Genomic DNA, 21910 nt, shown 5'->3' on the forward strand with positions numbered 1-21910 from the left:
ATAATGTTCATGTCTTGGAAGTTTGGTGACCAGTGGAACTGTTTAAAGCCAAAAGAGTGCCCCTGGAGCCACTCTGTGGCAATTCTGCAAATGTGGGGTGTCGCATTGTCCTACTGGAATTCCCCAGGTCCGTCGGAATGCACAATGGACATGAATGGATGCAGGTGATCAGACAGGATGCTTACGTACTTGTCACCTGTCAGGGTCGTATCTAGACATATCGGGTATCCTATATCACTCCACCAGCTTGAACACTCCCCTGCTGACATACAGGGTCCATGGATTCATGATGTTGTCTCCATACAAGTACACGTCCATCCGCTAGATACAATTTGGAACAAGACTCATCCTAGCAGGTAACATGTTTCAGTTATCAGCAGTCCAGTGTCGGTGTTGAGGGACCCATGCGAGGCGTAAATCTTCGTGTCATGCAGTCATGCAGAATACACGACTGGGCCTTCGGCCCCGAAAGTCCATTACGATAATGTTTGTTAAATGGTTCCTACGCTGACACTTGTTAATGGCCCAGTACTGAAATCTGCAGCAATTTGCGTAAGGGCTGCACTTCTGCGTTGTTGAACGATGCTCTTCAGTCGTCATTGGTCCCGTTCTTGTACAATCTTTTTTCGGTCGCAGCGATGCCGGAGATTTGATGTTTTACCGGATTCCCGATATTCGCGGTACACTCTTGAAATGGTCGTACGCGAAAATCACCTCTTCATCGCTGCTTCGGGGATGTTGTATTCCCTTGCTCGTGGGCCGACTTTAACACCACGTTCAAACTCCCTTAACTCTTGATAACCTGTCATGGTATCAGCCGTAACCAATCTAACTATTGCACCAGATACTTGTTGTCTCATACAGGCGTTGTCGACCGCAGCGCTGTCTTCAGCCTGTTTACATATCTCTGTATTTGAATAAACATGCCTATACCAGTTTCTTTGGCGCTTGAGTGTATAAATAAGAGCTTCATTATTCATGAATACGTAATAAGATAAATAGGCAGGGCACATGCCCCAGCCAATTAGGGCATTTCTATTAATGATTTAATAACTAAGTGCCAAAACGCTTAGAGAACGGGAACGTGAAGGAAAAGGAAAAAGGAAAAAATAAAGAGACACGTAATCCAACGGGGTGCGATCTCACTACTGAATGTTTCGTAACATGGCACCCCTACCAACAACACTGTACTAAAGTCGTGCTATGTGTGACTTTATGTTTTATGTTACATCACTCTGAAGGCTTTGATCTTCTATTTGCTACTAACTGAGATTTAATTATAACAAAACCTGTCAAGAACATACTTCTGATGAATGTTCAGTGTGCCGTTTTCTTAAAGTGGCGTCTTTCGTAACACGCAACTTATGACACGAAAGTAGATAAACGCAAAAATTCTTTAACTACCAATACGAATTTTTCTATCATTTATTTACAACAAATCGTACCAATAACGATGCATTTTTAAGGGATCTTCTGTGTGCTGATGTTTAAAACCAGCATATATTCATATGTTGTATGTTGTAGCAGAAAACCCATCAAATAAGGTCTGCAAATGAACACGACAAATAAAATATGGCGCCCCGAAAGCTCCGTTTGTGTTGTAGAGAGCATTGTTGCTGCTGATTGGTTCTACTATACGTGGCACGTTCGTGAAATATCGCAGACCTTAGTTTGTCTTTCACATGACGAAATAGCTCCTCAACGTGAAGTGCGAAGTAGCATGTGATTGCTCCGGGCGTCTGTTACCGGCCGCAGGTGAAGTCTTTAGCAGCGTACATCGCAGACTACCGACTACGCTATCTAAAGACACAGATCTAGCACTCTTCTCTCGCCTTGTAATTCCCATCATATCTTTTTCTAATGGTCAATGAGAAAAATTCATTTCCTTTAGTCCGTTTAGTATTGGAAGATCAGGTCCCAGTGTTTAAAATCGGGACAGTTAACACACATTGATTGTAAGCTTTCCCTTTCAGACATATCAGAAGCTCAGTTTTTAATCTCACCATAAAATAATGAACGCATAAATTAGCTAGCAATTACATCTTTATCTACGAGGAGATAAATCGAGAGAAAAATCAAGAAATCAGGAAATAGAAACCTCCATGTACAAAGGAAAGCGTCCGACTCTGTAGCTGAGTGGTCAGTGCGGCTGACTGCCATGTGGGGGACCCGGTTTCGATTCCCGATATTGCCAAGGATTCTTCCTTGGTGGGAGGTCAGGTACGGGGCGCACTCGGCCTCTAGAGGCCAACTGAGGAACTACTCGACCGATTAGTAGTGTTTCCAGGGTCAAGAAACGCGGCAACGACCAGGAGACCGGTATGCTGACTGCACAGCCCGCTGTGCCGCAACCAGAGATGCCAGCAGTAGAGGATGACACGGCTGCCGGTCTGACCCGACTGGCCTATCTAGGGCCACAATGCGATGCTTTACCTTTATCTACACTCTTGGAAATGGAAAACAGAACACATTGACACCGGTGTGTCAGACCCACCATACTTGCTCCGGACACTGCGAGAGGGCTGTACAAGCAATGATCACACGCACGGCACAGCGGACACTCCAGGAACCGCGGTGTTGGCCGTCGAATGGCGCTAGCTGCGCAGCATTTGTGCACCGCCGCCGTCAGTGTCAGCCAGTTTGCCGTGGCATACGGAGCTCCATCGCAGTCTTTAACACTGGTAGCATGCCGCAACAGCGTGGACGTGAACCGTATGTGCAGTTGACGGACTTTGAGCGAGGGCGTATAGTGGGCATGCGGGAGGCCGGGTGGACGTACCGCCGAATTGCTCAACACGTGGGGCGTGAGGTCTCCACAGTACATCGATGTTGTCGCCAGTGGTCGGCGGAAGGTGCACGTACCCGTCGACCTGGGACCGGACCGCAGCGACGCACGGATGCACGCCAAGACCGTAGGATCCTACGCAGTGCCATAGGGGACCGCACCGCCACTTCCCAGCAAATTAGGGACACTGTTGCTCCTGGGGTATCGGCGAGGACCATTCGCAACCGTCTCCATGAAGCTGGGCTACGGTCCCGCACACCGTTAGGCCGTCTTCCGCTCACGCCCCAACATCGTGCAGCCCGCCTCCAGTGGTGTCGCGACAGGCGTGAATGGAGGGACGAATGGAGACGTGTCGTCTTCAGCGATGAGAGTCGCTTCTGCCTTGGTGCCAATGATGGTCGTATGCGTGTTTGGCGCCGTGCAGGTGAGCGCCACAATCAGGACTGCATACGACCGAGGCACACAGGGCCAACACCCGGCATCATGGTGTGGGGAGCCATCTCCTACACTGGCCGTACACCACTGGTGATCGTCGAGCGGACACTGAATAGTGCACGGTACATCCAAACCGTCATCGAACCCATCGTTCTACCATTCCTAGACTGGCAAGGGAACTTGCTGTTCCAACAGGACAATGCACGTCCGCATGTATCCCGTGCCACCCAACGTGCTCTAGAAGGTGTAAGTCAACTACCCTGTCCAGCAAGATCTCCGGATCTGTCCCCCATTGAGCATGTTTGGGACTGGATGAAGCGTCGTCTCACGCGGTCTGCACGTCCAGCACGAACGCTGGTCCAACTGAGGCGCCAGGTGGAAATGGCATGGCAAGCCGTTCCACAGGACTACATCCAGCATCTCTACGATCGTCTCCATGGGAGAAGAGCAGCCTGCATTGTTGCGAAAGGTGGATATACACTGTACTAGTGCCGACATTGTGCATGCTCTGTTGCCTGTGTCTAAGTGCCTGTGGTTCTGTCAGTGTGATCATGTGATGTATCTGACCCCAGGAATGTGTCAATAAAGTTTCCCCTTCCTGGGACAATGAATTCACGGTGTTCTTATTTCAATTTCCAGGAGTGTACATCTACATCGATACTCTGAAAATCACATTGAAGTGCCTGGCAGAGGGTTCATCGAACCATCTTCACAATTCTCTTTTATTCCAATCTCGTATAGTGCGCGGAATGAAAGAACACTTGTATCTTTCCGTACGAGCTCTGATTTCCCTTGTTTTATCGTGGTGATCGTTTCTCCCCGTGTAGGTCGGTGTCAAAAAAATGATTTCGCCTTCGGAGGAGAAAGCTGATGACTGGAATTTCGAGAAGATTCCGTGGCAACGAAAACGCCTTTCGTTTAATGATGTCCAGCCCAAATCCAGTATCATTTCTGTGACACTCTCTCTCATATTTCGCCATAATACAAAACATGCTGCCCTTCTTTGAACTTTTTCGATGTACTCCGTCAGTCCTATCTGGTAAGGATCCCACACAGCGCAGCAGTATTCTAAAAGAGGACGGATAAGCGAGGTGTAGGCAGTCTTCTTAGTAGATCAGTTACATTTTCTAAATGGTCTGTCAATAAAACGCAGTCTTTGGTTAGCCTTCGCCACAATATTTTCTACGTGTCCCTTCCAATTTACGTTGTTCGTAATTGTGATACCTAGGCATTTAGTTGAAGTTGCGGCACTTAGATTAGACTGATTTATCGTGAAACTGAAGTTTAACGGATTACTCTTAGCACTCATGTGGATGATCTCATAATTTTTGTTATTTAGGGTCAACTGCCAATTTTCGCACCATTCAGATATCTTTTCAGCAAGCAAGCAAGCAACCAAAGACGTTTATGTAGATAAGGAAAAACAAAAGGCCTATAACACTACCTTGAGGAACGTCAGAAATCACTTCTGTTTTACTCGATCACTTTCCATCAATTACTTCTCTGCAATTCACATTTAAGTGCTTGGCAGAGGGTTCATCGAACCACAATCATACTATCTCTCTACCATTCCACTCCCGAAAAGCGCGCGGGAAAAACGAACGTCTAAACCTTTCTGTTCGAGCTCTGATTTCTCTTATTTTATTTTGATGATCATTCCTATATATGTCGGTTGGACTCAACAAAATATTTTCCCATTCGGAAGAGAAAGTTGGTGACTGTAATTTCGTAAATAGATCTCGCCTCGATGAAAAACGTCTTTGCTTTAATGACTTCCATCCCAACTCGCGTATCATATCTGCCACACTCTCTCCCCTATTACGTGATAATACAAAACGAGCTGCCCTTTTTTGCACCCTTTCGATGTCCTCCGTCAATCCCACCTGGTAAGGATCCCACACCGCGCAGCAATATTCTAACAGAGGACGAACGAGTGTAGTGTAAGCTGTCTCTTTAGTGGACTTGTTGCATCTTCTAAGTGTCCTGCCAATGAAACACGACCTTTGGCTTGCCTTCCCCACAATATTATCTATGTTGTCACAACTGAGACGATACCCCATAGACCCGCAGCTTGATTAGAAGTTGCTTGTGAGGAACGGTGTCAAAAGCTTTCCGGAAATCTAGAAATACGGAATCAACTTGAGATCCCCTGTCGATAGCGGCCATTACTTCGTGCGAATAAAGAGCTAGCTGCGTTGCACAAGAACGATATTTTCTGAAACCATGCTGATTGCGTATCAATAGATTGTTCCCTTCGAGGTGATTCATAATGTTTGAATACAGTATATGCTCCAAAACCCTACTGCAAACCGACATCAATTATATAGGTCTGTAGTTCGATGGATTACTCCTACTACCCTTCTTAAACACTGGTGCGACCTACGCAATTTTCCAATCTGTAGGTACAGATCTATCGGTGAGCGAGCGGTTGTATACGATTGCTAAGTAGGGAGCTATTGCATCAGCGTAATCTGAAAGGAACCTAATCGGTATACAATCTGGACCTGAAGACTTGCCCGTATCAAGCGATTTGAGTTGCTTCGCAACCCCTAAGGTATCTACTTCTAAGAAATTCATGCTAGGAGCTGTTTGTGTTTCAAATTCTGGAATATTCCATTCGTCTTCCCTGGTGAAGAATTTTTGGAAAACTGCGTTCAATAACTCCGCTTTAGCGGCACAGTCGTCGGTAACAGTACCATCGGCACTGCGCCAGTATCTCCATTGCTACCACGCAGAGAAGGCATTGATTGTTTCTTGCCACTAACATACATTTCCTGACAGGTTTCGAGACAAAGTTTCGAGGCAAAGTTTCGTTGTGGAAACTGTTATAAGCATCTCTCATTGAAGTCCGCGCTAAATTTCGAGCTTCTGTAAAAGATCGACAATCTTGGGGATTTTGCGTCTGTTTAAATCTGGCATGTTTGTTTCGTTGTACCTGCAACGGTGTTCTAACCCAGTTTTGTGTACCAAAGAGGATCAGATCCGTCGTTTGTTAATTTAATTGGTATACATCTCTACACTTATATTATTAATTTGGAATGAGTGGAGACTGTCTCTCAAGAAGGCGTCAAGTGAATTTTTATCTGCTTTTTTGAATAGGTATATTTTTCGTATATTTTTGGAGGAATTGATGATTACAATATTCAGTCTCGCTACGAAGACCTTGGTTCACTAATCCCTGTATCGGTTTTGATGATCGTTATTAAATGAGGACTATTTGTTGCTAAGAGGTCAAGTGCTTTTTCACATCCGTTTACTATCCGCGTGGGCTCATGAACAAACTGCTCGAAATAATGTTCAGAAAATGCGTTTAGCACAATTTCGGATGATATTTTATGCGTACCTCCAAAATTAAACATGTACTTTCGCCAACATATCGAGGGTAAATTAAAGTAACCACCAAATACAGTCGTATGAGTCGGGTACATGTTTGAAATCAGAGTCAAGTTTTCCTTGAACCTTTCAGCAACTGTATCATCTGAATTGGGAGGTCGGTAAAAGTATCCAATTAGCTTGCACAGGAAGGTAGGAAAGACGATATGGTTTAACCTTTCGACGACCAGGTCGTTAGAGCCGTATCGCAGCGCCACCTCTTTTAGTCATACAAGTAGGGGAAAATCAATTGAGTGGTGGGCAGAGTTATGTGGCGTCATCAAACTGTCTTAGCAAATGAACTGTAGACTCAAAGTAACATCTCTAACAAGGTCACCAAGTTGTAAGGTCATTTTTGTAATTTTTTTAAGGATACGTGATGTTCCTACCTCAAGCATGTTTTCCTAAGAGTTCGATGCAAATCTCAAAAACTCTCGATAAAATATTGCCGATAAAATAGTTTTTGATGTATTCCGAGAGTCTTTAATATTCCAAAGCAACGCCGATTTTTTGATAAGCAGTGTAACTACCGCAGAATGGTCATTTGCCATGTGGATGGCCCGGATTTGATTCCCAGGTATAGCAAATTTTTAAACAAAACTGCATCTTCTAAGAGTTTTCCACGAAACCTAAAAATACATACAACGGGAAAAAAGTCCGTACCTCTCTTGTCTCGTTTCGTTTCAGTCATTGTTTTCGTTTCTTCTCCTTTCAGTTCGAATACCTATCTCATTTAATTACAAGTGTCATCATATCTTGTAATCAGATATATGCTAACCAGAATAGAAAATTCGTACAATATGCGTTAGATGAGTATGTGCCAAGCAAGATCGTAAGAGATGGAAAAGAGCCACCGTTGTACAAAAACCGAGTTAGGAAAGTAAAGTTCTATGTACTGACTTGGCAGAAAATCCTAAGAAATTTTGGTCTTATGTCAAAGCGGTAGGTGGATCAAAACAAAATGTCCAGACACTCCGTGACCAAAATGGTACTGACAGACTAATGGTCGAAATACTAAATGTCTTTTTCCAAAGCTGTTTCACAGAGGAAGACTGCACTGTAGTTCCTTCTCTAGATTGTCGTACAGATGACAAAATGGTAGATATCGAAATAGACGACAGAGGGATAGAGAAACAATTAAAATGGCTCAAAAGAGGAAAGGCCGCTGGACCTGATGGGATACCAGTTCGATTTTACACAGAGTGCGCGAAGGAACTTGCCCCCCTTCTTGCAACGGTGTACCGTAGGTCTCTAGAAGAGCGTAGCGTTCCAAAGGATTGGAAAAGGGCACAGGTCATCCCCGTTTTCAAGAAGGGACGTCGAACAGATGTGCAGAACTATAGACCTATATCTCTAACGTCGATCAGTTGTAGAATTTTGGAACACGTATTATGTTCGAGTATAATGACTTTTCTGGAGACTAGAAATCTACTCTGTAGGAATGAGCATGGGTTTCGAAGAAGACGGTCGTGTGAAACCCAGCTCGCGCTATTCGTCCACGAGAATTAGAGAGCCATAGACCCGGGTTCACAGGTAGATGCTGTGTTTCTTGACTTCCGCAAGGCGTTCGATACAGTTCTCCGCAGTCGGTTAAAGAACAAAGTAAGAGCATATGGACTATCAGACCAATTGTGTGATTGAATTGAAGAGTTCCTAGATAACAGGAATCAGCATGTCATTCTCAATGGAGAGAAGTCATCCGAAGTAACAGTGATTTTAGGTGTGCCGCAGGGGAGTGTCATAGTACCGTTGCTATTCACAATATACATAAATGACCTTTTGGATGACATCGGAAGTTCACTGAGACTTTTTGCAGATGATGCTGTGGTGTATAGAGAGGTTGTAACAATGGAAAATTGTACTGAAATGCAGAAGGATCTGCAGCGAATTGACGCATGGTGCAGGGGATGGCAATTCAATCTCAATGTAGACAAGTGTAATGTGCTGCGAATACATAGAAAGATAGATCCCTTATCATTTAGCTACAAAATAGCAGGTCAGCAACTGGAAGCAGTTAATTCCATAAATTATCCGGGAGTACGCATTAGGAGTGATTTAAAATGGAATGATCATGTAAAGTTGATCGTCGGTAAAGCAGATGCCAGACTGAGATTCATTGGAAGAATCCTAAGGAAATGCAATCCGAAAACAAAGGAAGTAGGTTACAGTACGCTTGTTCGCCCTCTGCTTGAATACTGCTCAGCAGTGTGGCATCCATACCAGATAGGGTTGATAGAAGAGATAGAGAAAATCCAACGGAGAGCAGCGCGCTTCGTTACAGGATCATTTAGTAATCGCGAAAGCGTTACTGAGATGATAGATAAACTCCAGTGGAAGACTTTGCAGGAGCTCGGTACGGGCTTTTGTTGAAGTTTCGAGAACATACCTTCACCGAAGAGTCAAGCAGTATATTGCTCCCTCTTACGTATATCTCGCGAAGAGACCATGAGGATAAAATCAGAGAGATTAGAGCCCACACAGGAGCATACCGACAATCCTTCTTTCCACGAACAATACGAGACTGGAATAGAAGGGAGAACCGATAGAGGTACTCAGGGTACCCTTCGCCACACACCGTCAGGTGACTTGCGGAGTATGGATGTAGATGTAGATGTAGAAAAATGCTATAATCGTAGCACGAAAGAGGTGAATGTGTCGTGAACAGAGTTGGGGGTGTAAAATAATTGACTAGCTTCTTAACTTGCAGGAACCTTCAAAGACATTTAGATCATAACGCCTTGACATATTTGCGATATTTTATGAGTTAACCCCATTTGCGCAGCGCAGTGAGGTCTCTCAGCTTCCAAGTATTGGCAAACCTGCACGTTGCAATTTGTGGGCTGAAGTCCATGATCTTGTGCCCGAAAGCCAGAAGATTCGCCAACCATAGAAAACTGTGGTGTCACCGCCAGACACCACATTTGCTAGATGGTAGGCTTTAAATCGGCCGCGGTCCATTAGTATACGTCGGACCCGCGTGTCGCCACTATCAGTGATTGCAGACCGAGTGCCGCCACACGGCAGGTCTAGAGAGATTCCTAGGACTCGCCCCAGTTGTACAACCGACTTTGCTGGTGATGGTTCACTGACACAATATGCTCTCATTTGCTGAGACGATAGTTTAGCATAGCCTTCAGCTACGTCATTTGCTACGACCTAGCAAGGTGCCATATTCAGTTACTACTGATATTGTGAATCATGTACCGGCAAGAGCGACGTTCATCATTAATGGATTAAAGTTAAGTATTCCACCATCTACGTCCGTTTTTCTAAATTCTAATTTCCTTGTCCTGTTCCAGGCCTCACGCCAGCCTGCATGAGCTAAAACGCGTGCCTTTCGGCCTCCTCTAGTAACACTGTGTTGGCTCTCCTGCCAACCACAACTTTGGCAAAACCGCATTCTTCTCTAAACTTCCGTGATTTTCTTGTGTAATGGCTTCGCCACAATCTCCAGATATACTGTCCAAATTTTATCGCTTACCGAATCAGCAGACGCAGGTATTACTGGATGCCCTTGTACAGCTCGTCCAGGGTCAACGTGCAATGCTAAACGATGCGGCGGCCGCCGTTCCACTGCTAACGCAGCCACAACACGCAAGGGTCACGCCAATTTGGATTCCATCTCGCCGCCTACAGAATTAAAGGTAACAAGCGGCAGCCATTTTTGCTGTCTTCGGTCGGCGTACAAATGTACCGTGTGATATTCAAATTATTTCCCCGATGCGACGTAGCAACTCTGTCCTACGACGAAATTTTGTCTGCATTAGATGCATATTTCAACGAATCAGTCAATGTAGTTGCCAAATGGTATACCTTCCTTCGTACAAAACGTATGGCAGGTCAGACTAATCGGGAGTGGGTTGCAACCTAGCAAGGCCTTATTAGAGATTGTGCTTTTGAGTGTCAATGTGAACTCCCTTATTCAGGTACTATGGTACATGATGCAATTGCACAGAACGTTTCTGATGTTCGTATAAGGGAACAGATTTTGAAACTAGTCAATCCCTCCCTTCAACAAGTAATGGACATATTGGATCGGCAGGACACAATTGACTTTACTCAGGAATAATTTGAAATTTCACCACCCGTGTGTCAGGTTCACCGGCCCGCCGGGCGAGCTGCACGGAAGAGTAAACAGTCCTCGCGCCCGGCCGCGCCACTGCCCCCAGGCTCTCAGCCACGTGTGCCGCGCCGGCAGGCAAATGCAGTACTAAAATCATGCCCGCAGTGTGCTACTAGACATTCACATGAGAATTGTCCGTCATGCCAAGCTATTTGCTTTTTCTGTAATAAAAAAGGACACGTTCAGAGTGTTTGCCAGAAAAAGCTCAGATCGGAAACTCACAACCATTACAGGCCCTTTGCTTCATGCCGGAATCGGAATCGAACCAAGGATACTCAGGCTCACGAAACTTCGCCCGTGGAAATTCATGTAGTTCATTCCACTCCGCCCAGTGCCACTCTCTCCAACAGTGACTGTGTTCATCCCACAAATAGTGTGCATCGACATCGCCGGAACTCCCATCAAGTCGCAAGTGATTTTGTATCAGTGTCAGTTCACATTGCACGAGACAGTCGCTCTTGTCGTCAGCAGGACAATAATCTTTTTGTGGACTTGAACACTAACGGCAAAGTGATACCATTCCAGCTCGATACTGGGGCTGCAGTATCCCTGATCAATCAAGACACTTAAAAACTGCTGGGTGCACCTCCGTTGCGTGCCGCAAATATTAACTAGCTATTCAGGTCAACAGATCCCTGTGTTAGGACAGTGCAGCCTTCTTGTAACATATGAAGGACAAACAAAACTTGTGTCATTTTACGTCCCTCCTTCTTCTGCATTGAACTTGTTTGGTTTCGATTTATTTCAGTTGTTTAACATGTCTATAGTAAATCAGGTCCTGTCACTGAACCAGACTGTGCCTTCAGTGTTTCTCATCTATGTGACGATTTTGCAGACATTTTGCACCAGGCCTCGGTAGTGCTAAGAAATATAAAGCACATTTGGAACTGAAAGTAAACGCACAACCGAAATTTTTCAGAGCATGCAATAGTCCCCACGCATTTCGTGATGAGGTCGCAAAAACGTTACATGATTTGGAATCACAAGGTGTAGTTGAACGTGTGCAGGCTTCTCTCTGGGCCTCACCCTTAGTAATTTTGCCAAAACCTTTGGGAAAATTGAGACTTTGTGTGGACTTCAAGGCAACAGGGAATCCACAACTAGTGATTGCAATTTTTCCTTTACCCCGCCCGGAAGATATTTTTGACAAACTGTGCCCGGGTAAATATTTTTCGAAGTTGGACCTCGTAGATGCGTACTTGCAAATACCAGTGGACGAAGAATCCCAGCGCGTTTTGGTGGTTAACACGCATCTTGGGTTGTATCAATTCAAATGACAGCCATTCAGGTGTGCATCCGTCCCTGCATTGTTTCAGAAATATCTACAAACTGTTTGTGCGTCGGTCCCTACTGCAGCATACTATCTGGACGATATTGTGATCTCCGAAAAAACGGAAGAAGAACATTTGGCCAATCACAGAACATTATTTCAGGTCTTGCGACAAAGTGGTCTTCGCTTGCGGAAGGACAAATGTATGTTTTTTGCTCGTGATTTGCCATACCTGGGATATGTACTTAATGCCCAAGGCATACATCCCAGTCCCACGCACCTTCGTGCCATACAAGACTTGCCTTCGCCGCAGAATTTGAAGCAGCTACAAAGTGTGCTGGGAAAAATAAATTACTGTAACAGATATGTGCCACATGCCTCTTCCATTTCAGCTCCGCTTCATCGCTTACGCCGTAAAGGTGTTCCGTTCGTCTGGACGACGGAATGCGATCGCGCCTTTCGCCAGTTGAAATCGGCGTTGCTTTCCAGTGCTTGCCTTACGCCATTCGATCCCCAGAAGCCCCTTTTGTTGATGGCGGATGCATCGGATTTCGGGATCGGTGCTATGCTTGTGCACAAAGATTGATCGCACGATCGCCCTATTGCCTTTGCGTCCAAATTGCTCTCGTTTGCGCAAAGAAATTATTCACAGATCGAGAAAGAAGCATTGGCTCTCGTATTTGGTGTTACAAAGTTTCATGATTTCTTGTATGGTCGTCACTTTACCATAATCACAGACCACAAACCTTTGACATCGCTTTTTCATCCGACCAAGCCTGTAACTCCACATACAGCGCAGAAATTCATTTGCTGGTCTATTTTCCTCTCGCAGTACCGCTACGATATCTTGTATCGGTCCACTGCTAAGCACGGAAACGCCGATGCGTTGTCCCGCTTGCCTGTTGCTCAGGATAGGGCATTCGATTCCTCCGAACTTGCTTGCATGTTCATTGATGCGGAAACCGATGACGTGGTCGAATCGTTTCCGATTGATTTTCGTCGTGTAGCTACAGCCACAGCTACGCAATGGCCCTTGTCAAAGTCACGGATCGAGGACCCGTTGGTTCGCCGATTTTTTGCTCACAAGGAGAGACTATTTGTTCGACGTGGTGTTTTGCTGTTGCTTTCTGATAATGATCAGTCCAGGGTCGTGGTCCCACGTTCGTTACAGTCCTCTGTCTTACAGATTCTCCACCAAGGACATTGGGGTATAGTGAGAACGAAACAACTTGCTGGTCAGCACTGTACTTGGTTCGGAATCGATGCCACGATTACGAATATGTGCTCTTCTTGCATGGTGTGTGCTGAACAACAATCAGTACCACCGCGGAAATTCTTTGCATGGCCAAAAGCCACTTTCCCTTGGCAACGCTTACACATCGATTTTGCTGGTCCATTCTGGAATGCTCGATGGTTGATTGTGGTAGATTCATTTAGTAATTTTTCTTTTGTTGTCCGGATGTCTTCCACGACGTCATCTGCCACCATCCAAGCGTTATGTGCTATCTTTTGCACTGAAGGTCTTCCACAAACTATTGTTTCCGACAATGGCCCACAATTCATGTCCGCAGAATTTGTCATTCTGCAAGGCCAATGGTATTCAACATCTGACTTCCGCGCCGTTTTCGCCACAGTCAAACAGTGCCGCTGAACGATTGGTCAGCACTTTCAAGTCACAAAAGTTGAAGTTAAAGGAGTCGCATTCTCGGGAGGACGCGTTATTGCTCTTTTTGTCCTCGTATCGCTCTCAGCCCCGAGATGGTCGTTCGCCGGCTGAGTTGCTCCACGGTCGCCATCATCGAACCGTGATGTCTTTGCTAATCCGCCGCATCAGGTTCCTGTGCAGCGGCAGACACCTGCTTTTGCCCCAGGCGACGTTGTCTACTGCTGCCACTACCGAGGTTCACGGTGTTGGTTCGAAGGGCGCATTCTTTGCTGCCTCAGACGCGCAATGTATCTGGTTTTGGGTGCCTCTGGTGAGGTGTGTCGGCATCTCAATCAATCGTCGCACGGGATCTGCCGCTCCCCGTCTGCTTTCAGCGACGGTGCCGTCCGGTCAGCGCCCTGGGGACCCATCTACTAGCTCGACTCAGCCCCAGGTGTTACCGACTTGCTCCATAGCAACGCGCCGACGCCACCGCCGCCGCCACCTGTTCTCCCGCCGGCGACGTCCGCAGTGGACGCGTCGCTGCAACTGCCAGGCGCCTCCCTGGGTCACGCGCCGCCGATCGCTTCCCGTGACCAGTTGTCCTCCGACATGTAACTCTTGCCCGCTCCGGACCATGTGTCGTCTTTGCCCGTCGGGTGCCCCGGCCCGATGGAGGTCGACCCTTCGGCCCCTCCTGTCTCGCTACGGCGCATACACCGCATGCTGGCGTGCAACCTGGAGCAGGTTTTCAGGCATTTCCTAGCTCCCCGCGGTCCGAATGGCAGCGTGCGGGTGTCACAGCCTCGCCTGTTGTTAGGCTCCCCAACTCGTCGCATACCTCAACATGGGGTCCTCCCCACGGTGGGCGGAAGCCTTATGCCACAACCGTACGCCGATTTGCGGGGGAGGAATGTGGTGTCACCGCCAGACACCACACTTGCTAGGTGGTAGCCTTTAAATCGGCCGCGGTCCGTTGGTATACGTCGGACCCGCGTGTCACCACTATCAGTGATAGCAGACCGAGCGCAGCCACACGGCAGGTCTAGAGAGACTTCCTAGCACTCGCCCCAGTTGTACAACCCACTTTGCTAGCGATGGTTCACTGACAAAATACGCTCTCATTTGCCGAGACGATAGTTTAACATAGCCTTCAGCTACGTCATTTGCTACGACCTAGCAAGGCGCCATATTCAGTTACTATGGTCTAGGGGTAGCGTCTTTGATTCATAATCAAAACGTCTTCGGTCCCTGGTTCGATACCCGCCACTGCCTAAATTTTGATAAATAATCAGCATTGGCGGCCGAAGACTTCCGGCATAAGAAGTCAGCCTCATTCTGCCAACGGCCTTGTCAAAGAGGGCGGAGGAGCGGATAGAGGTTCAGGGCACTCTCTTGTCCTACGGGTGGGAAATTGCCCCTAAAGGCGGAAGAATCAGCAATGATCAACGACATGAGGATGCAGAAGGCAATGGAAACAACTGCATTAAAGACACGTAACGTGCATCCACAGGACATGTGGCCTGTATTTGAAGAAGTGCCATGATGATCTCTCCATTGGCAAAAGATTCCGGAATAGTCCCCCATTCGGATCTCCGGGAGGGGACTGCCAAGGGGGAGGTTACCATGAGAAAAAGATTGAATAATCAACGAAAGGATAACGTTCTACGAAACGGGGCGTGGAATGTCAGAAGCTTGAACGTGGTAGGGAAACTAGAAAATCTGAAAAGGGAAATGCAAAGGCTCAATCTAGAAACAGTAGGGGTCAGTGAAGTGAAGTGGAAGGATGACAAGGATTTCTGGTCAGATGAGTATCGGGTAATATCAACAGCATTAGAAAATGGTATAACAGGTGTAGGATTCGTTATGAATAGGAAGGTAGGAAAGAGGGTGTGTTACTGTGAACAGTTCAGTGACCGGGTTGTTCTAATCAGAATCGACAGCAGACCAACACCGACAACGATAGTTCAGGTATACATGCCGACGTCGCAAGCTGAAGATCAACAGATAGAGACAGTGTATGAGGGTATTGAAAGGGTAATGCAGTATGTAAAGGGTGACGAAAATCTAATAGTCATGGGCGACTGGAATGCAGTTGTAGGGGAAGGAGTAGAAGAAAAGGTTACAGGAGAATATGGGCTTGGGACAAGGAATGAAAGAGGAGAAAGACTAATTGAGTTCTGTAACAAGTTCCAGCTAGTAATAGCGAATACCCTGTTCAAGAATCACGAGAGGATGAGGTATACTTGGAAAAGGCCGGGAGATACGGGAAGATTTCAATAAGATTACATCATGGTCAGACAGAGCTTCCGAAATCAGATACTGGATTGTAAGGCGTACCCAGGAGCAGATATAGACTCAGATCACAATATAGTAGTGATGAAGAGTAGGCTGAAGTTCAAGACATTAGTCAGGAAGAATCAATACGCAAAGAAGTGGGATACGGAAGTACTAAGGAATGACGAGATACGTTTGAAGTTCTCTAACGCTATAGATACAGCAATAAGGAATAGCGCAGTAGGCAGTACAGTTGAAGAGGAATGGACATATCTAAAAAGGGCCATCACAAATGTTGGGAAGGAAAACATAGGTACAAAGAAGGTAGCTGCGAGGAAACCATGGGTAACAGAAGAAATACATCAGTTGATTGATGAAAGGAGGAAGTACAAAGATGTTCGGGAAAATCAGGAGTACAGAAATACAAGTCGCTGAGGAATGAAATAAGTAGGAAGTGCAGGGAAGCTAAGACGAAATGGCTGCAGCAAAAATGTGAAGACATCGAAAAAGATATGATTGTCGGAAGGACAGACTCAGCATACACGAAAGTCAAAACAACCTTTGGTGACATTAAAAGCAACGGTGGTAACATTAAGAGTGCAACGGAAATTCTACTGTTAAATGCAGAGGAGACGGCAGATAGGTGAAAAGAATACATTGAAGGCCTCTATGAGGATGAAGATTTGTCTGATGTGATAGAAGAAGAAACTGGAGTCGATATAGAAGAGATACGGGATCCAGTATTAGAATCGGAATTTAAAAGAGCTTTTGAGGACTTACGGTCACATATGGCAGAAGGGATAGATAACATTCCATCAGAATTTCTAAAATCATTGGGGAAGTGGCAACAAAACGACTATTCACGTTGTATGTAGAATATATGAGTCTGGCGATATACCATCTGACTTTCGGAAAAGCATCATCCACACAATTGCGAAGATGGCAAGAGCTGACAAGTGCGAGAATTATCGCATAATCAGCTTAACAGCTCATGCATCGAAGCTGCTTACAAGAATAATATACAGAAGAATGGAAAAGAAAATTGAGAAGGCGCTAGGTGACGATCAGTTTGGCTTTAGGAAAAGTAAAGGGACGAGAGAGGCAATTCTGACGTTACGGCTAATAATGGAAGCTAGGCTAAAGAAAAATCAAGACACCTTCATAGGATTTGTCGACCCGAAAAAAGCGTTCGACAATATAAAATGGTGCAAGCTGTTCGAGATTCTGAAAAATGTAGGGGTAAGCTATAGGGAGAGACGTGTCATATACAATATGTACAACAACCAAGAGGGAATAATAAGAGTGGACGATCAAGAACGAAGTGCTCGTATTAAGAATGGTGTAAGACAAGGTTGTAGCCTTTCGCCCCTACTGTACATCGAGGAAGCAATGATGGGAATAAAGGAAAGGTTCAGGAGTGGAATTAAAATACAAGGTGAAAGGATATCAGTGATACGATTCGCTGATGACATTGCTATCCTGAGTGAAAGTGAAGAAGAATTAAATGATCTGCTGAACGGAATGAACAGTCTAATGAGTACACAGTATGGTTTGAGAGTAAATCGGAGAAAGACGAAGGTAATGAGAAGTAGTAGAAATGAGAACAGCGAGAAACTTAACATCAGGATTGATGGTCACGAAGTCAATGAAGTTAAGGAATTCTGCTACCTAGGCAGTAAAATAACCAAAGACGGACGGAGCAAGGAGGACATCAATAGCAGACTCGCTATGGCAAAAAAGGCATTTTTGGCCAAGAGAAGTCTACTAATATCAAATACCGGCCTTCATTTGAGGAAAAAATTTCTGAGGATGTACGTCTGGAGTACAGCATTGTATGGTAGTGAAACATGGACTGTGGGAAAACCGGAACAGAAGAGAATTGAAGCATTTGAGATATGGTGCTATAGACGAATGTTGAAAATTAGGTGGACTGATAAGGTAAGGAATGAGGAGGTTCTACGCAGCATCGGAGAGGAAAGGAATATGTGGAAAACACTGATAAGGAGAAGGGACAGGATGATAGGACATCTGCTAAGACATGAGGGAATGACTTCCATGGTACTAGAGGGAGCTGTAGAGAGCAAAAACTGTAGAGGAAGATAGATTGGAATACGTCAAGCAAATAATTGAGGACGTAGGTTGCAAGTGCTACTCTGAGATGAGGAGGTTAGCACAGGAAAGGAATTCGTGGCGGGCCGCATCAAACTAGTCAGTAGACTGATGACCCAAAAAAAATTTATATTGTGAATCATGTACCGGCAAGAGCGACGTTCATCATTAATGGATTAAAGTTAAGTATTCCACCAGCTACTTCCGTTTTTCTAAATTCTAATTTCCTTGTCCTGTTGCAGACCTCACTCCAGCCTGCGTGAGCTAAAACGCGTGCCTTTCGGCCTCCTCTAGTAACACGGTGTTGGCTCTCCTCCCAACCACAACAAAGACAATAAATAACGTACATATCACATCGCTGAAGAGCATAAATGTATTAGCTAAAACTGTTTTCCCCGGGGGATGAAATTTCTGGGGTGAATTTGTTTCTACGGCGACGCTAACACAATTTTTTTCAATTCTGGATGGGAGGGGTTGATTGTTTCCACGGGAGTACCATTTCTCCCCCAAACCCACTGATGAGTGGTGTAAGAAAAATGGACAGAAATTTGTGGTTCTAGTGATTGGGATGCATCCGAGATTGGAGGTGAATCTATTGGAAGTATCCCAGAGTGGGGATGCATGCATTCTAAACTTTAATGACACATTGAGGCCTGTACGACATGACAACTGCCATGTTGGGTGATATGTTGGCATAGGTCATGTTATACGACATGACATTCTGTAATGTTACTTTACTTGACAGAATGCATTATATTACATGATGTGGGTACTAATGCTAAGAGATATTTTGCTTAAAATGTCTTTGACGCTACCAGCTAAGTAGAAAAGCTACTTTTCTTCTTTTATATCCGTAAGGCCGGGACATATTCAACTTTTTTATGCTATGATAGAAAATTTTTGTATTCGGTTTCCGAACTTTTGCTCTACCATAATTGTGACAATAGTCCGCCATAGTTTGGCAACCTACGTAGATTTTTGTTGACACAGGATAAGACTGATCGGATATGAGTTTTTTAATTGTCTTCCGGACCATGTGGCTTATATCGTAGCAAGGGATAAATATCTTACAAAACAACAAGACGACCATTAATTACAAGTATTTGTCTATCTGCGTACAAGACTTGACCCGATTCTCAGAAGTTCGAAACATAGAATTGACGGAACTAAAAAAGCTCACAGAAACGTAAAACGAAAAACAAGTCCAAGTTGTAAATTTTTACTTTTTATTCATCCTATGATTAGTTTCGGACCGATATCAATTTTCATGTCATCGTAACATAGTCGAAAATGGCATTTCCGAAGATGTCAAAAAGTGCGATGAACATTTACAATGCATGCAGATGAACTGATTAACAAAAGATTGCGGACCTAAGCTATTCCAGGAAGCTGGAAGTTCGTTACAGAAACGTTTTTCTTTGTACGTACAATCCGAATGGAGTTAGATTTTTGAAAGTAAATTTTTTATTTATTTGATTCAATTTAAAACATTTCCGTGCGTTTAGTTCACCTAGAAACATATTTTACGTGCTGCATTTAGCTCGACTTTAAACCATCGTATTTCGGTAACGGATAAAGATTATTGACTTTATCTGTTTATCCTTCGTGCAAAGTTTGAACCGATTCCTACAAGTGTAAAGTATAGAAGTGGCCCGCTTCTGAAACCTGCCAGAAAGACTTAGTTTCTTTTTGATGTTTTTATTTGCACGTAAAATCCGAACTGTGCACATACAAATGGGGCCATGAGGTGAGCGTTAATTTCAGCCTAATGAAAGTCTTTTGCAAGAGGAATTTATCGATTCGCATAATTTCCCTAGGCTCCAGCTCCGGTTCGTCATTAAACCTTGCTTAATATGCCGTAATATAACCTCAGTAAGAGAGATATTCGAATGGTATGGCAGCTGGTCTGACATAAACCAAAAAACTTTTACCCCATGTTCCTAGCTCAAATAGGACCGAGCACAGAGACCTCTCCATCCCTCCTCCGTAGCCACTATTCTACTCAAGGCGTTCCTAGATATATATGTTATTAACACATTTGTAACTGTCACTTTTATGGAAAACGCACGTCTTCTTACTTGTAACTACATATCATGCAAAAAATCCAGTGTTTATTTCCAATATAGATCCTTGGCTACCAGTATTTTGTAAAAGATTGACAATAAAAGTTATTTAAATTTAATAATGTGAGAAATAATGTTTTTTCATCTTTATTTATTTTCCGCTTCGCGGAAGTGCTCATAGAATATGTGTGTTTTTAAAATTTACTGTAGCCGCAAACCGAACCCAGATTGCCCACCTGGTAGGCGAGCTTTCTACGACAGAGCCACGCTGCTTGTCAGCAAAATGATTTTACCTTAGAGTATGGAAGATACTCAGAAAAGTGAAAATTCGATTTTGTAGATTCTTTTTGGAAGTTGCACGGACAGTGTTGGGTCACTGATATGTGAGTCCTGAAATTCACATACCATAATTGCAAACAAAAACAGTAATCTGACTGCCATGTGACCTCCTTGTAAGTCGATTTGCTCGTACCGCTTAAGCCGCCGCGCGCTAGCCTACCGGACAAGGAGCTGCACGGCAGAGTGACGGCTATGGTCTGGTACAAAGGGCCGGTCTGGATGTGGCGTTTAGGTGCTTCACGCTCTAACGTCACTTCATCCACCTGTCCTAATACCTTTTGGGTATGGCCGTCTTCTACCCTGAAGCATTTAAATTTGGACAGAGTGAATAAGGCATACCTGAATTAATTTGTACTTATAGGCTGAGGTCCCCAGCGGTGTGATCAACTTTTTGAAACTACTTGTATGGTGATGTAGGTTAAGATCCCACGTATCATACACTGCAACCATTCACCCAGGTGGGCACTCGTTTGCGAGAAATTGACGAACAATCTCGGAATATTGTGTGATATTCAATAGCGTTATAAAATATTAACAATGCAGTACGGTTGTGTAGTGTAATGGGTAGGATAAAAGTTTAAAATGTTGGAGGATGTGGGTTTGTATCTCGTTAAGCGCACGAAAATTTTTGTTTTGTTTTCAAACCTTTAACGAAATAACTTTCATCATCATTTTTACTCAATTAATTGGTGTAATTTTTTTTTATTTCTTTTCCTTTGTCACATCATTTTAATCACCGTATGAACTTCTTCATTAGTTTCACTTTCCAATCGGAAATTTTCTGAGTATGAATTAAATTATAATTATCTATTATATTATTAAATTATCTGAAAACTCCGATCTACTAATTGAAAAACAAAAGACGAAATAATCAATTTATGTTTCTGCATTGGTGTGAAAAATGTATTCTTGTCACCAAATGTGCAATTTTTTACACAGTAAACGTGATACAAACATTTACAACATAGCCTAAATACCTACTGCTTTAAGGACAACATAACGCAGATGAAAATGTAAATGAAAGACGCATTTAGAAATAAAAAGAAATTCAAGCAAAATGAAAAATAGATATACGGAAGGCAATAATGTGGGAAAAAACAGGGTGATGAAACAATACATATTAAATCGAAATTAATACCTAAATTTGAAAACACACGAATAAAAATTTCACTTCGAGAAAAAAAGATAGGAAGAAAAATGAGAGCAAATGAAGAAGTTGTTATTATGATTAAATTTATTAGACGAAGAAATGAAATGAAAAAATTACATTTAGATCAACTAATTAAATAAAAATTGTGATGAAAGTCATTTCTATAAAGATTTAAAAATAAAAAAAATGTGCACCTGAAGGATTCAAACCTACATCCTCCTGCATGCGAAGCCTTTTCCCATTCATTACATGACACATCCACACTATTTCTAGTAAATTTTTCGACACTATTCTGTGTCACACAAAAATTTTACTCGCAGAGTGAATGACTTCACCTTATAG

Source organism: Schistocerca cancellata, chromosome 2 (genome assembly GCF_023864275.1).
Source record: "Schistocerca cancellata isolate TAMUIC-IGC-003103 chromosome 2, iqSchCanc2.1, whole genome shotgun sequence".
Classification (NCBI taxonomy): Eukaryota; Metazoa; Arthropoda; class Insecta; order Orthoptera; family Acrididae; genus Schistocerca; species Schistocerca cancellata.